The sequence below is a fragment of the Symphalangus syndactylus genome, chromosome 15, assembly GCF_028878055.3.
Source record: "Symphalangus syndactylus isolate Jambi chromosome 15, NHGRI_mSymSyn1-v2.1_pri, whole genome shotgun sequence".
Lineage (NCBI taxonomy): Eukaryota > Metazoa > Chordata > Mammalia > Primates > Hylobatidae > Symphalangus > Symphalangus syndactylus.
In genome coordinates this window covers 63,432,952-63,449,268 of record NC_072437.2, presented here as the reverse complement: position 1 = coordinate 63,449,268, position 16,317 = coordinate 63,432,952, and positions in this window count along the sequence as shown.

Sequence of the window (16,317 nt, the reverse complement as noted above, 5' to 3'; positions counted from 1 at the left end):
ACTCTTGCACCAAAGAAGAGTTCTCAACTAAGCTATTGTACTACAGATGTTCTTTAAGTATTGGAGGTACGTGGAAGTCCCTGGGAAAACATGTGCTGTTTTGAAGAGGCTCCTAAAATTCTACATTTTTTCAAAACATTTACAAACAAAAAACTAGTAGTTAGTAAAGGACATGAAATTGAACTTACTTAGGAGATTCATTAATTTGTTTGTTTTCTATTTAAAAATTTTTATAACTGTTTTTATATGTTGGACAACTTTTAGTTGCCTTTGGGATTTGATTGGCTCTGTGTATTATGAGAATTAAACTCAAGATTTCTTCAAGTGATTTGAACATCTGACAATCCAATTGGGGAACCAGGTATTAATTAATAATTAATTTGTTGCATTCTTCAGCATATATTTTCTCCCTTCCACTGGCTTGTCTTTGACAAAATATGAAGTATGAATGTTTGTGACATGAAAAAATAGGTCATGAAATGATCCCATAGATTATTTTCCAAAATGATGTTTGATATCAATAGGACCTAAATAAACTTTCAAGAGTTATTATTTAGGGATAAGATAAAATAAGTCTTGAAGATAATATGAGAAAAACTTCATTTTTATAATGGATGAATAAATTCTAGTCTAAATATTATAAATATATGACCATTTATTATTATGAAGAGCAAACAATAAATCACTTTTTATAAAAGTCCTAGTTTCAATAATCAGTAATATTACATGCCTATCTAGTAGGTTAGTTCTATATCTGCAAATAAAAGTGAAGAAAAGATTAAGTAGGTGAAATAATTGGAGAAAAAGTCATATACTCAAAACCTCAATGTCAGATCTTCCAAAACTTTGCCTTACATTACATGTAATACCCTGTGACTATAGAGAAAATAAAGCCATGAAACTGGATTTGTTTCAGTTAATTTGCTATAGGTATTTTTAGTTGTAATGGTAAGAGATAATTAGAGTCTTACTGAATTAAAATAAAGCTTCCCTTTGTTAAACCATTGATAAATCATTAAGCAGGGTTTAAGAAGTGAAAGAAAGCTGGTTTGCTTGTCCAGTTCTAAATAGTGAAGAAGACAAATGCAAGAGAGTTTATTTAAAATTTAAAACTTTATCAATACCCTTCTTTGATTAGAAGTAATACATATAAAACCTTAAACTCATGGTCATAGTGGATCACACTTGTGATAGTTATTCCCTAGCCAGGATTTTAGCCATGTTATTTGCATTTAGCCTTTGCTAACAGCTCTGCTTATATTCTTGTCAGAGTTATTATACTGCCTTCTGCAAAGAAAGGCAATATCTATATTCCCAACCCTCTAGAACATAATAAAGGAGCAAACACTTCTGCACAAAGCCTCTCTGAGCTATTTAATTTACTTTTTGACAAAAAGAGAATGACACTGAGTACTGCACAAAGAACAAAAGCAATTTTTATACCATGAAATGCAAATGTTAATTTAACATTACTAAAAATAACATTACTATAAATTCAAGAAAATTATCCTATATATTTTTATAGACCTAGTGTGGTCTAAACACATGATATCTTAATAAGAGTACTTTCAATTTCTTAAGAAAAACATTAACTTTTTTTATTTTAAATGGAAAATAGTCAAAGAGAAAATCAATCAAAATTAAACCAGGAGTAAAGTTACTCTTCAATCTCCCTGATATCTTTTAATAGAAAGCAAAGCTATATATTATACTGACAAAATCAGTATTTATATTTATGATGGTCTGCATTATTTTGTTTTGTTTTCCTAATTGCATTTTCTTAGGGCAATATTTTAACAAGAACCCCATAAAAATATCAAGTGATGCCCTACATCCCAGAAGACTTAGAATTTCATGACTAAGTAAATGCAGTAGTGAAGGAACCCTCTGACTTTGACATCAGCCTTACATTTTATGTCAGGCTATCTCTTGCAAACCTAGAGTAGAAAAGCCATGGGCTCTCAGGTTGGTTCATGAAAGAATATACCTTTTCCTTCCTCATAAACACATACACTTGCAAAGGCAATGGATTTGAAATTTGACACATTCAATACTCAGCTGGGCTGAGATAGCCCAGCCATACTCTCCCGTGTCTCCTTTAATTTACTTCTGCAACAAATGACCAACCTGGTTCTCAACATAAAATATATCTGGGATGGCTGGGCATGGTGGCTCATGCCCCTAATCCCAGGACTTTTGGAGGCTGAGGTGGGTGGATCAGCACTTTTGGAGGCTGAGTTCAAGAGTTTGAGACCAACCTGACCAATATTGTGAAACTCTGTCTCTAGTAAAAGTACAAAAATTAGCCGGGCTTGGTAGTTTGTGCCTGTAGTCCCAGCTACTGGGGAGGCTGAGACAGGATAATTGCTTGAACCTGGGAGGCAGAGGTTGCAGTGAGCCGAGATTGCACCACTGCACCACTGCACTCCAGCCTGGGTGACAGAGCAAGGATATATATATCTATATCTGGGATGAATAGTTCCTCTAAATCCATCTTCTCCCTTTTCTACCCCATTTCACTTTGCTATCATGCCTTACTCAATGTATCTAAAACTAAACTTACTGTATTTTCCATTCACATTATTCGTTTTGACTTCTCTACTTCTGTTAATGGCATTCACCAGGATTAGAAATTAGGAGTCTGCTTTTCTACATCCTCAGAATAAGCAGTTGCCATACCTTGTTTGGCCTCCTTGCATCATATTTTATTATTATTATTTATTAGTCTCCCTGGCAGCAATCATTTTCAAGTCCTCATAACTTTAGGTAGTTTCTTCAAGTACCCATCAATTTAGCCACCTTACTCCAATAATTTGTTTATTCTAAACAAGTTATCACCCTGAAGCACAGCTCTGATTACAGCTCATTTTTCTAGAAATCATTTATTGATCTACACATGCCATTAAGTGGTTCATATTTATTAACATAAAATTGTCATAATGATCCTTAGTAACTATTGTCTTTTATATTGTTACTTATTTCTTATGTATCACTTTGTCATTTCTAGTTAGTTGTGTCATTTTCCTGTTTTCTTGATTTAATGTTCTAGCAAAATACATGTTTTACTAGTATTTGCCAAGGATTCATTTCAGTTTTTTAACATATTTGGTTTTTGAAAATTATTTATTAACAGATTATAATTGTATTATTTATAGGGTACAAAGAGGTATTATGATATAGGTGTACAGTGTGGAATAATTAAATCAAGCTAATTAACATATACATCACCGTAAATAGTTAGTATTATTTCCTCCCATATAATTATAACTTTGTGCTCTTTGACCAGTAACTTTACATCCCCTTTAGCCCCCAGCTTCTGTTAATTACCATTCTACTCTCTGCTTCTGTGAGTTTCATTGTTTTAGTTTCCACATATAAGTGATAACATGTGTTATTTGTCTTTCTGTGTCTGGTTTATCTCACTCAGTGCAATGTTCTCCAATTCCATCCATGTTGTCACAAATGACAAAATTTCCTTCTTTTTAAAGGCTGAATAGTATTCCACTGTATATATATGTACCACCTTTTCCTTATATGGTATATACATGCATTCATATTACATTACACAGAATAACTTACATTCCTACCAACAATTTGTAAGTTTTCCCTTTTCTCTACATGTTTGCCAACACTTATGGTTGTTTGTGTGTTTGATAATTGTCATTCTGGGAAGTATGAAGTGCTATCTCATTGTGGTTGTAATTTGCATTTCTCTAGTGAGTAGTGATGTTGAGCATTTCTTCATATATCTATCGGCCATTTGTATCTTATATTTGAGAAATGCCTGTTCAGGCTCTTGCCCATTTTTTTATTGGGTTTATGGTTTTCTTGATGTCGAGTTGTTGATTCTTATATATTTTGGATATTGACCCTAGGTGAGATGTATGACTTGTAAATACTTTTCTCATTTTGTAGGTTGTCTCTTTGCTTTGTTGTTTCCCTTCTGTGCAGAAGCATTTTAATTTGATATAAGAGCTTCTGTGTATTTCTACCTGAATTAGTTTTTAATTGGTTCTTTATGCTATTTATTACTATACTGTTTGTATACATTTATCAATGTATACTTTTTATAAATGTATTTTTGAAATACATTTTGTGTGTTTCTGTGTATTTCTGCCGGAATTAGCTTTTAATTGGTTCTTTTTTATGCTGTTTATTATTATATTATTCTATTGATATATGTTTTATAAATATATTTTTGAAATTTGTCATTAAGTCTTTTAAATTAAAACGACACTCAGAGATTCTCAACTGATTACAGAATAAAATGCAAACATCTTAGACCGCATTTGCGTTTTCAGCCTGACCACAATCTATTTTCCAGATTTAATAGCAGTATTGGGTTTCTTTTAGCACTTGACTTTTCCTTCTTTCTATGATCTCTTGCACTGTGGTTCAAGACACTTTTACCTCCCTCCTGTATTAATACACTGGCCGTCTAACAGAATTCCCTGCTTAGAACTTTTTCTCTTCATTTAGCTTGTTTTTAACATAGCTGCCATTGATTGTGATAAAAATTAAATCAGTTGATTTCACTATTTCTCTCAAACCTTCCAAAGGGTATCATTTTCACTGATAGTAAAACCCGAATCTTCACGAGTCTACAAAGATAGACAATCTGATCTTGCTATCTGCCTGGCTTCATCCCCTGCCAGTCTCTCCAAGTCACTTCTTGTTCATACTCCATGAATCTCCATGTTGTTCTCTAAGAGAATACTTAATTTTTTCCCTCATGGTCCCATAATGTCTATCTGTATTTCCCTGATAATGCTCATTTTCTTAAACACTGTATTATAATTGCTTGTATCTCTCTTGTCCCCTTCTGCTATTTATAAAGTTTTTGAGGGAGACAATATATTTTCCACTTTGTATGTGGCAAAATGCTCCATTAATATCTGAACATTTAGACAAATATGTGTTAAATATGGCAATAATTGTATTTTGACTCATAAATAAAGTTTGGGCCATTTTTCCCATCCATTGTGGACACAAAATAGCATTTAAAAATGTAATTCCATATAATTATGTGTTTTTCCTATAAGATTGTTACAAAATAAATTATTTAAACATACACAGGCTACCACAATGTGTGAGTGTAAACTCCTAACTAGCACGATTCCTGATATGTCCTCAGTCTTTAAGACTTTCCTGATGAGACTTTTTTGTTAAGAATATATTTGTATGTCTGTAGTATTCCAGAACCACCAAGAGTAACACCTTCTCTCAGATCATTCTGCTCATATCTCAAAGTCTGGCAATGTAATGAACAGATACTTAGATCAGCCCTGCTTATATGTTGTGGATAAGCCTGACATTGATCAGAGTAGCTAAAAAATAAATTTGGGCTTGTTTTATTACTAAACAAAGTTCAACTCTGTGAGTTTCTGCAAGTCATTAGTTTCCTTCAGAATGTACCACACAATGATTTCTGCAAAGGAATATACTATCAACTAAAAGGTAAATCCAGCTTTATCACACTGGTTAGGAGCCCAATTATTTATTTGCATGTTATTTTTAGCAAATGTGTCAATAGAAATTTTAGTAATCCTTTTTTTTCCATTTTTTCTAAAGTGTGGGAATGTTTGGGAAAATCTACACTTTTTTTGAAAGAGATATGTTGCAAAAACAATTCTGTGTAGCATTCTTTGATTGGTCTTAGCTATGTTATCATTTCCCTATTGGGCTTCAAAATAATACAGAAAAAAAGAAATGTATCTCTAGCTTTTGTTTTAGTTCACAGAATTTTATTTTTTCATAATGTTAAGCACTTTAGAAAAACTAAGGAGGTAATTGCTTTGGCATGTTTCTCAGAAACCCCCCCTTTTTAAATGTGACTTTTCTGATGGTGAGAGAGAAAGATTCCTGTCTCACATTTGGTGATTTTAATTCTTTCACATAGGTTAGTGAGAGACAGATACTTTGGCATCAGATAGCTTTGCTGTCCCAATTCTGCAACTAGCAGTTAGTGAACTGTGTTATCTCCTAGTCAGATTTGCAAAGCATTAGAAAACTGCATCAGTTAGACATGCCATCTTGTGCAAATTACTTAAACTGTAAGAGTTTCTATTTTCTCAGAGTTAAAACAGCAATAAAAATAACAGCACTTCTATCAGAGTAGTCCTATATTAAGTGAAATTATATATTTAATGGGTTTAGCCCAGTGCCTGGCATAAAGAAAGGGACTGACAATTTTCTTTTAAAATCTGTTTTTATTTATTTTGTTTTGTTTTATTTTCATTCTGGTTTTCTATTTTGTTGTTTGGTTTTGCTTTGTTTTTTGTGTATAATCCAATGGTGCTTAACCAGGGACTGCTTTTCCCTCCAGGGAACATTTGACAATATCTGGGCACACTTCTAGTTGTTATAACTGGGAGAGGGGAGCTACAAGTATGTAGTGAGTGTTAAACATCCTAAAATGCACTGGAAAGCCCTCTAAAGTGAGAATTACCTGGACCAAAATGTCATTGTGCTTACATTCAAAATGTCAGTGTGCCAAGGTTGAGAAACTCCACAAGAATCTGTCGTTTTTGTTTTCTTTTTTTTTTACCATTTACCTACTTACATCCCATTTTTATTCCTCTACTGCCACCTGCTTTTTCTTCTTATTTATAATATTTTTTGTCTCTCTCCCCTCACAGTCATGTTTAAGTAAACATCAAATCTTGCATTTTATTTTACTTTTCATGTCTTCAAAATATTTTTATAAAAAATGACCCACACCTGTTTAACACAAGTGTTGAGAGAGGCAGTCCAACATGGACCTTGAATATCCATAGACTTCCTTGTTCAGTGTGCCAGATGACAAGGGTTATCATCTCCAGATGCCAGGCAGCTTCAGTAGCTAGTCATGTAAGTAACTGCTTAGGTGAAAGTGACCAGAGCATGTCAACACGGCAAGGGCTTGCTTCCCAGGCTTGTATGCTGGTTGCCATAAAAGGTGTCAGACACGGAGCCCTAGATTTCTTGACTGGTTCAGTGCAGTAGATGCATAACCTCCATCTGGGCTCATGATGTCACCCTGTGGGACTGGAGGGCAAGAGGAAGTGGCATTGCCATGCCAATACTTTCACTGTTTGCTTAACTGTAAGTAATAAACTGTCCTTATCTCATTGTCTACTTTGTCACCTAGAGAGTTGTGGCAGGTTTACTCCTTGTCATTCTCTGTGAGGTTGGGATTTTTCCCTGACAAGTGTACAACTGGATAACCCATACAGTTGGGCACTTAATTTACAAGGTTCGTCTGTTTTTGTTTTTATTCCAACACAGTAGTAATTGATCCTAATAGATTTATTTCCTCATTATCAGTATCATCATCATCTTCCTCAATCACTAGTCATTATCACTAGAAAGAACACAATTTAGCTTAGATCCTTCTGACTTCAAACCCCATGCATGCCCATCCCACTAAGTCAAGTGTGGTTACCATATTTTTATCTTAATCCCTTTAAGCCATGTACAGAACATTTTCTAACTTTAGATTTTGCTGCTACTTCTGCCTTATATTGTGATTCTTTAGCTATGTAGTTGGATTTTTAGTCTGCAACACTGTGAATTCCTTAAAGTGTGTGTCTTACTAATTTTGAGTTTGGTACACTATAAATCAGAAAATACCCCAAATATAGAAGGCTCTCTGTATTTGGTAAAAATGAGATAGCAATATATATATTATTCTTTTGCCTTGACTGTGGCAACCCTAAATACAGTTTTGATATTATAAGGTTTTGGGGAAACATTATATAATATCCTTCTATGGATGCTATCTAGAATGTATTTCAGTCTTACATGCCCCCAGGAAGCCTCATCATTATCCAGCCTGAGATCCCAACTTCTGTCCCTGTGTCAACAGGACTGCAAGGCTAGTTCATCTGTTGGCAAATCTCAGAACATAGAATATGCCCACCCACCTCCTGAAGACTGGTCTTGACAATCAAATCATAAGGCAAAAACCACGCTAACATAATTAGGTATGTTAACTATTTTCTTAGGGCTATTTCACTAGATGTAGCCATTATTTAACTCATTTGTCTCCCATTTTCTTCTCTATTTTTCTACTTCTCTCACTTTGACTACAGTATAGAAAGTATTGTCTTTATGTAAATAAGTTTTACAGCTCATTTGAGCTTCAACTGCAGTAACAGTGATGTTGTATTACAAACAGTGATAAAAGAAAAGCTTCCCCATTGACTGATAGCGGTATCACTAACTTCCTGCTTGATATTGAAATTCTTCATTTTCTTTTATTAATATAACAAAGAAAAATGAAGCATGACTCTAGATCTCATTTTGGTGTTGGTGTCATTCTCTGGAGTAGTTCAGACAAAAATGCTTTTCTAGAATAAATGTTGTCTACTGTCCAGAAGACGAACTTTTTTATTAGGACCATGTGAGTTGTTTTTCAGCTTTTCAGAAAAAAATTTGTGGGCAGTTATATTAAATTACCCTCCTATCACAACTTCACACTCAGTAGCATTTCCTTTGCCATAACAGGTTGTCCAATTTAAATAAATGACATTTTTTTCAAGCTTATAGCTAATTCTGAAGCAGCAAGCCTAACAAAGTTTAAAATAATGTTTCCCTGAAAATAAATATTTTCCAGCTTTTATGAGCACTGTATATAACTTGATAAATGGAATAATATTTACATTACATATTCTTCAAGGACTCTTTATATAGCCACGCATGGCGTAGGACTGGTTATTTCATATCCTTTTTCCTTATATTAGGTTTTTTAAAAAAGACTTTTCAAACATAGTTTTACATAATGTGTTTGTCATAAAATAGCAGTACATAGAATAGTACAATATTAACTTAAGTATAAAGACAAGCAAATAGAACAGGGAAGTAAATTTATAAATACTACTTTTCTGGTTTTTGAACATTGGTGCTATTATTAATCCCTCTTAAATGTTTGGCAAATGCATTGTATTGGATTATTTTAGAGTTTTGAAAGCTCTATTGAACCACAATTATCAGGAGTAAGGAGGACTAATGTTATCAAGCTTGTTCTTTTTTGACATTGAATTATGTGCATTAGTTAGACTTCTAGTTAAATTTCTCAAGCATCAGGAGACTTTAGATATATAACTCCACATTACAGCAATCTAATGCCTAACACATTGGAAAAAACATGGCTTATCACAAAAACCTTTAAATCATACTTCTCTTACTGTCTCTGGCATCTGGTTTCCAACTTCTATGTCTCTGCTGTTTTGCCTAACTTGGATTTTGAAGCCATAAAATCAACTGTACGTGCTCTGCCATGTCTAGTACATTGAGGGATAAATAGGCTCTAATCAGCTGGATTCTTCCAATGTGCTGATGACTTCCTGGGAATAAGTTAGCACATGGGGTACTGCACTCACTCTTTCTGATCACTGGAGTACCATTTAGCAAATTGCTGCTGCAGTATGCTCAATGATACCCCAGTGTTCTGAGGAAGTTAATTGCAGATTGTAAGGTACCTCACTTCCTCCTGTGACCTAACTAAAAGCAGAAATGTGGGCAATTCAGTTTGCCTTCCAGCATTAGCTTCATGATGTATTAAGTGTTCTGAACTTCTTAGAACTTCTATGCAAAAGGTAAGGTTTCTCAGCTTCACTTGCCCCTTTATCCTTGGGAACATCCTACCCCTCCAGGGACAGAGAAGATAAAACTGTTCCCTACTTGTCTCAACCTTTGGGGAATCTGCCTTTCCAGCTGATGGCAAAGAATCCCCCATCCCTTACTTCATGACAGAAGGAAGCTGTGTCAGATTTGGGAAAGCTATCGCTGCATATCAGAGTTTTGAGGCTCAAATGAGGGGGCTGTGCAATGTCTTGATTTTTCCAGGTTTCTTGGGAATGTTTTCAGTAAACAAACTCAGGGAACTTTCAAACTACTAAGGTTGGAGGAAATAGATATACTCTGTACCTTTTCCTAACATATTTCAATAATTAGAAAATACAATTAAAAACTCTTCAATTACCTGCATTAAAAAATGAGTTTGGGAAGGGGCAAAGATGATATGAGAAGAAGGCAGATCAGAATTACTGCCATCTTTCCTGATTGGCATCCTGGCTTCTGAACGATATTAGTTAACATTTTCTATTTTAGCATAAATGCATTCTTTTCTTCATTAGACAACATTCTGACTCTAGTACCAAACTCAATGATATGACTTTGAAATATTGGTGTTCCTGGGTTCAAATAACAAAAATACAGCAAATATTCAGACTTTGAAAATAGTAAGAGAAAGAGGATCTGTCTGGGACTAGAGTGTTTGATTATCAACTTAAAACTGTAGAAACTGGCAAGCAAAAGACTCTCCCCTGAACCTTGATGAAAAGTATTGTCTTGCATTCTATTTGTGGGAAAGACTCCTGCTTTATAACATGTCCTAAGTAAAATAATTAAACAGGAATCCCTAATAAATTTAAAAGAAAAAGTAATATGCATTATTTTGCAGGAAATTGGGTTGTATATGGTTATATATTCTGTGCTGCTGAGACATGTGAATGCTTAGCTAGAAAGGCAATTTACAAAAGAAATTGTCTACCTATCAAAATGGTGGGAGTTCTAAAGTTGTTTAAATCAAAACAGCATAAAAAATAAGTTCATCCACCACATCTAACCATATTCAGGATTATATTTAATACACACACACACACGCACACACATATATATGTGTGTGTGTATCTATCTATTTATCTATCTATCTATCTATCTATCTATCTATCTATCTATCTATGTATCATCTATCTATCATCTATTATATACAGGTTGAGTACCACTTATCCAAATGCTTAGGATGAGAAGTGTTTTGGATTTTGGATTATTTTCAAATTTCAGAATATTTGCATATACATAATGAGATATGCTGGGGATGAGACACAAGTCTAAAAACAAAATTCATTTATGTTTTATGTGAACCTTATACATACAGCCTGAATATAATTGCATACAATATTTTTAATAATTTTGTGAATGAAACAAAATTTGTTTTAAATACTTATGTATGTAATTTTTCACTTGTGACATCATGTTAACACCCAAAAAGTTTTAGATTTTGGACCATTTCAGATTTTGGATTTTCGGATTAGGGATGCCAACCTGTATGTGTGTGTATATAGATAGATAGATAGATAGATAGATACATAGATATCCCTATGTGTGTCTGTATGTGAATACATGTATGTATAATTATGAATGCATAAAAATTAAGTAATAATTGCACCATAGTATAATAATATATACTTCTCAAATAAATTCTTTAACATAGCTACAGATGGTGATAGGGTGCCTTTTAAGAATTTTCAGAGTTTTATTCTTAACTCTTTTTCTTCTTTAAATGTGCACTCCTTTAAGAAAAATAAGCTTGTCATTTTCTGATTAAAAGGAAATATATTGGGTTGCATTTTGAAAAGAGCAAGATCTGTCATTGCATTTTCTTGTGACTGTCAAGAGCCTACGTTTTCTTCTGTAAGATCAGTGTTTATAAATCACTTGCTTTCTAAGCAAGCACTTAACAGACATTGTATCTCAAAACATCACAATATTCCTGTAAGGGTAAAAAGGAGCAAATTGCATTCTTCTCACTGATCAGAATCTGAGGTCTTTGGTTGAATTCCTGAAACATGGCAATGCCTGGCTCAAATCACACAGTGAACTTAGAGCAAAAATCATAACCAAGGGCACAGCACTCTCACTACTGTGGTTGCAGCTGTTTTCTCAGTGAAATTGAATGTCCTTTTCCTCTTCTAAGGGTGTATGGGAGAAGGAACTTTATGATAAAATAGGTACATGTTTCTCCTATTGATACCCTTGCAGGTAAATGCGAATTTCATGTGCATGCTTGAATCTCCCAGTTAGATTGTAGCCACTCACAGCCTAAACAAATTAAAAACATTCACCATATTTCTGCTCTATTTTTATTTTTCAAAAGCTCTCTTTCTACCTGAGTCAACTGTCAGCAACAAAGATGACAAATTATTTTTCTTTTGTTTGGTCACCCTCAATATATACCCATAATCATGTAAGGAGTTTTTTTTCCGGAACATTATGACATTTCCAAGTGATTTGTTTTCTGGGTAAAAGGACTATTTTATTATGAAAAGTGTTACTTCCAGGCTTTGCAATATTAATGCATAATGTCATATGTGGTTGTTTGGACATTGTAGTGAAGGCTTCTTACAGCTGCCCTGAGTGTTTATTGTCAGCTGTGAATTAATCTGCTGTTATAATGTGACATGTTCAGTAAAATGACACAGATCATTTGCTTGTTTAAGCTCTCTGCTAAAACAATATAAGATAAATAAAAATAATTCTTCCCATTCCAAAACGTTCCTAAACCTTATGAGTATCCAAATAAATAAAGTATTGACTGAAATCCTACTTACCTATATACTATCATGATATTTAACATTTGTCAAAGCTTATTGTAAAAACAGTTTTTTCACAGGATGGTGGATTAGAGGCTTTTAGTGTGCCTCAGCCACCTGGAAATTGCAAAATAGTGCATGAAGATGAACTCTGAGTTTTCATTCAAGAAGGAAAATGGGAAGCCACCAAAATTGTGAAGGATACCCCAGACCCCAGAGAGTAGAGCAATAGCACACAGCCCCCATGACAATGTCTGGCTGATAAAAGTGAGTGGAAGCTCAGTACATGAGAGAGGCAAGGAGCCTCCTTCTGTGACTCACCTTTTCACTGGGGACCCCAGCAACTCAGGGGAGAGTACTTTGTTTCTCCCGAGCCCTGGAGCTAACTTGAAGAGAGGCTTGGAGATACTGAGAGGGAAAAACAAGGGGAAAAGCTGCAGACTTTTTCCATGACCTGGGACTGAGCAGGACATCCTGTTAAATTTGAGTGCATGCAATGTCAGTCATTCTTTGGTGATCCAACAATGTGGCTACTCAGGCATTTTAGTCTCCAGCCAGAGATTAGACCACCTACTCTGAAGTGGGGTAGGGGCCTCTACAGCCAGAACTGTGGAAAGTGCCTCAGCAGTAGGTGGGGAGGGAGGAGAGGTGCTACAGCTACAGTTTCTCCTGGATGCCAAGACTAGGAGCAAGGGGCCAGCTTGCTGACCCAGAACCAGTTGGTGTGTGCCATTTTTGGGTGTCCCAGCCTGCTCCTCTGAGATTGTGGTGTAGCAGAGCCCTTTCTGCTCTACCCCCAAGCAGAAATCCAAACATTTGGAGCACTTGCTTGCCTAAATCACCATCTGGAGCTGCTCTAACCTTCCTGTGCATAGATCATGGTACAGTGGGGTTCTCTCCACTCTATACTCAGGCATATGTCCAGGCATTCAGAGCACCTACTCAACTGGATCAGCAGCCTGACCTGCTCCACCCTTCCTGTGCAGAGATCCTGGTACAGGGAGGTCCTCTCTGCTTTGCACCCAGGCAGATCCCAGGCATTTGGAGCACCAGCTTCCCTGGAACAGAAGTCCGAGTCACCCCACCCTTCCTATGTAGAGATTCTGGTGTGGGGCAGGTGGTGGGGGGGCTCTCTGCTACACACCCAGGCAGATCTCCAGGCATTCAGAGAACCTGCTTGCTGAGTTCAGCAGCCTGAGTCACCCTACCCTCCTGTGCAGAGATCTTGGGGCAGGGGCCCCTCTCTGATGCCTAGGTAGATCTCCAGGTCTCTTGAGCAACTACTTTTCTGGATTAGGAGTTTAGGCCATCCCTATATTCCCATGCAGATAATTTAGGGCCAATGGTGGTTTTCAAGCTCCAAGCCTAGGCATACCTTTGGGCACCTGGTGGCCATCCACTGGATTCTCAGTGCTGGTGCTCGTTTGCCATCAGGGGACCTCTAGGTGGAGAGGTTCTGCCCAGTCTGGCCCCACTCATTATAGCCTTGCCCCCACTCCCTCACCCAGGGCTGAGCAAGAAGCTCAGACCACTGTGCACTCTGCAGATCAGCCCCTTGTCTGCAGCAACAAAAAGCTTCTCCCAGTAAACAAGGATCTAGAATATACCAGTGTAGTGCAGCTGGCTCTTATCTGTAAGCACTAGTTACTGGCTTGTAAGTCTAACTGCTCAGCCGATATAAACCTCCCAAAAGACATGCATAGGGCTATAGTGTTGCAGGAATCAGGAGACTGGAGAGACCAGCGTGGGGGAGCAGGAGGATTTTATTTAGGTGGCCACTGGTTCAGCAGATTAATATCCAAAGGCTGAGCATTGAACAAAGACAGGCCTTGACTTTTATATATACAGCTAAAGGGGGTCGGCCATCTAGTGGCTCGAAACCCGCAGGGCAGGTAAGCAAGCTTACAGAAGCAGAATAAAGGCAGTTAATCATACTGTGACAGGTTTTGCAACAGGCTTTGCAACATGAGCTTACCTCACTTAAACATGTATTGTGACTTTGCCATGCTACAGAAAGAAAAACAGAAGCTTACAAAAACTTTTACAAACTTGCAGAAACAGTTACAAAAGTAGTTATGAGAGCAGAACAAAGAATGATGGTACAGGGAGAGAATTCCAAAGGGGGAATCTGATAAGGAGAACTTGCTTTTCTCATCCTTGCACCTGGAGTCTATTCCTTAGGGTCCCCTGCCTGGCCTTGCAGACAATGTTATCATAGCTCTAGCAGGACTTTGGAGTGAGTCAGCCTGGTCAAGGAAGGACTTATTTTCCCTTTGCTTGTTTTTCTTTTTATATTTCCTGCTTCAATAGAGGCAAAACCAAAAGACCCTACCCGGCATTCTCTACAGCCACAACATCTAGTGGGTAGGAGGAAAAGCAAGGATAAGAAAAAATAATAATATAGAAAATGAAAGAAAATTAAAAATTCCTAACTGCATAAAAATAGTTATAAAAATTAGAAGTGCACGTATCTCAAGATAAGGAAGAATAAGCATAAGAATTCTGGCACCATGAGAAATCTGAATGTAGTGTCACCACAAAATTTCACTAGTTCTCCAGCAATGGTGTTTAAACAAAATGGAAACTCAGAAATTACAGATAAAGAATTCAACGCATGGACTGCAGGTAAGCACAATGAGATTCAAGACAGGGTTGAAAATCAACACAAAGAAACTTCCAAAGCAATCCAGGAAATAAAGGAAGACATAAACATCTCAAAATGAAAACAATTGGAGCTTCTGGAATTTGAAAGCTCACTTAAGGAATTTCTTTCTCTTTTTGAGACAGGGTCTGGCTCTGTCACTCAGGCTGGAATTTTGTGGCGTGATTTGGCTCACTGCAACCTTTGCCTTCTGCATTCAAGCCAACCTTCCACCACAGCCTCCCAAGTAGCTGGGACTACAGGTGTGTGCCACCATGCTCAGCTAATATTTTTTTGTATTTTTTGTGGAGATGGGGTTTTGTCATGTTTCCCAGGTTGGTCTCCAACTTGTAAGCCCAATCTGTCTGCCTGCCTTGGCCTCCCAAAATGCTGGGATTACAGATGTTAACCACTGTGCCCAGCCTAGGAATTTCAAAATACAATTGAAAGCTTTATCAATGTACCTGACCAAGCAGAAGAAAAAATTTCAGAGCTTGAAGACCAGTCTCTTGAACTAACTCAGTCAGACAAAAATAAAGAAAAAAATAATTAAAAAAAATGAATAAATCTTCAAGATATATGGCATTATGTAAAGTGACCAAACCTAGAATTTGCTGGCATTCCTGTTAGAAAAGGAGAAAATGTAAACAATCTGGAAAACATAGTTGAGGGAATAATGAATAAAATTTTCCTGATCTTGCTAAAGAGGTAGACATCCAGACACAAGAAATCCAGAGAACATCTGTGAGATACTATTCAAAATGAACATCACCAAGGCATATAGTCACCCAACTGTCTAAGTCAACACTAAACAAAAAATCTTAAAGGCAGCTAGAGAGAAAAGTCAGATCACGGTCAAAGAGATCTCAATCAGTCCAACAGTGAACTTCTAGCAGAAATCTTGCAAGCCAGGAAAGACTGAGGTACTGTTTTGTGGATTCTTAATAAAAAAAAAAAAAGAAATTCTACACAAGAATTTCATGTCCCACCAACTGAGCTTCATAAGCAAATGAGAAATAAAATATTTTCCAGAGAAGGAAGTGCTAAGGGAATTTGTTACCACTAGACCTGTATTATAAGAGATGCTTAAGGAAGTTCTAAACATGGAAATGAAGCACCAATACCAGCTACCATGAAACACACTTAAATACATAGTTCACACATCTTATAAAGCAGTGGTCCCCAACCTTTTTGACACCAGGGACTGGCTTTGTGGAAGACAGTTTTTTCATGGACTGAGGTGGGTGGATGGTTTTGGGATGATTCAAGTATATTACATTTATTGTGCACTTTACTTCTATTATTATTACACTATAATAT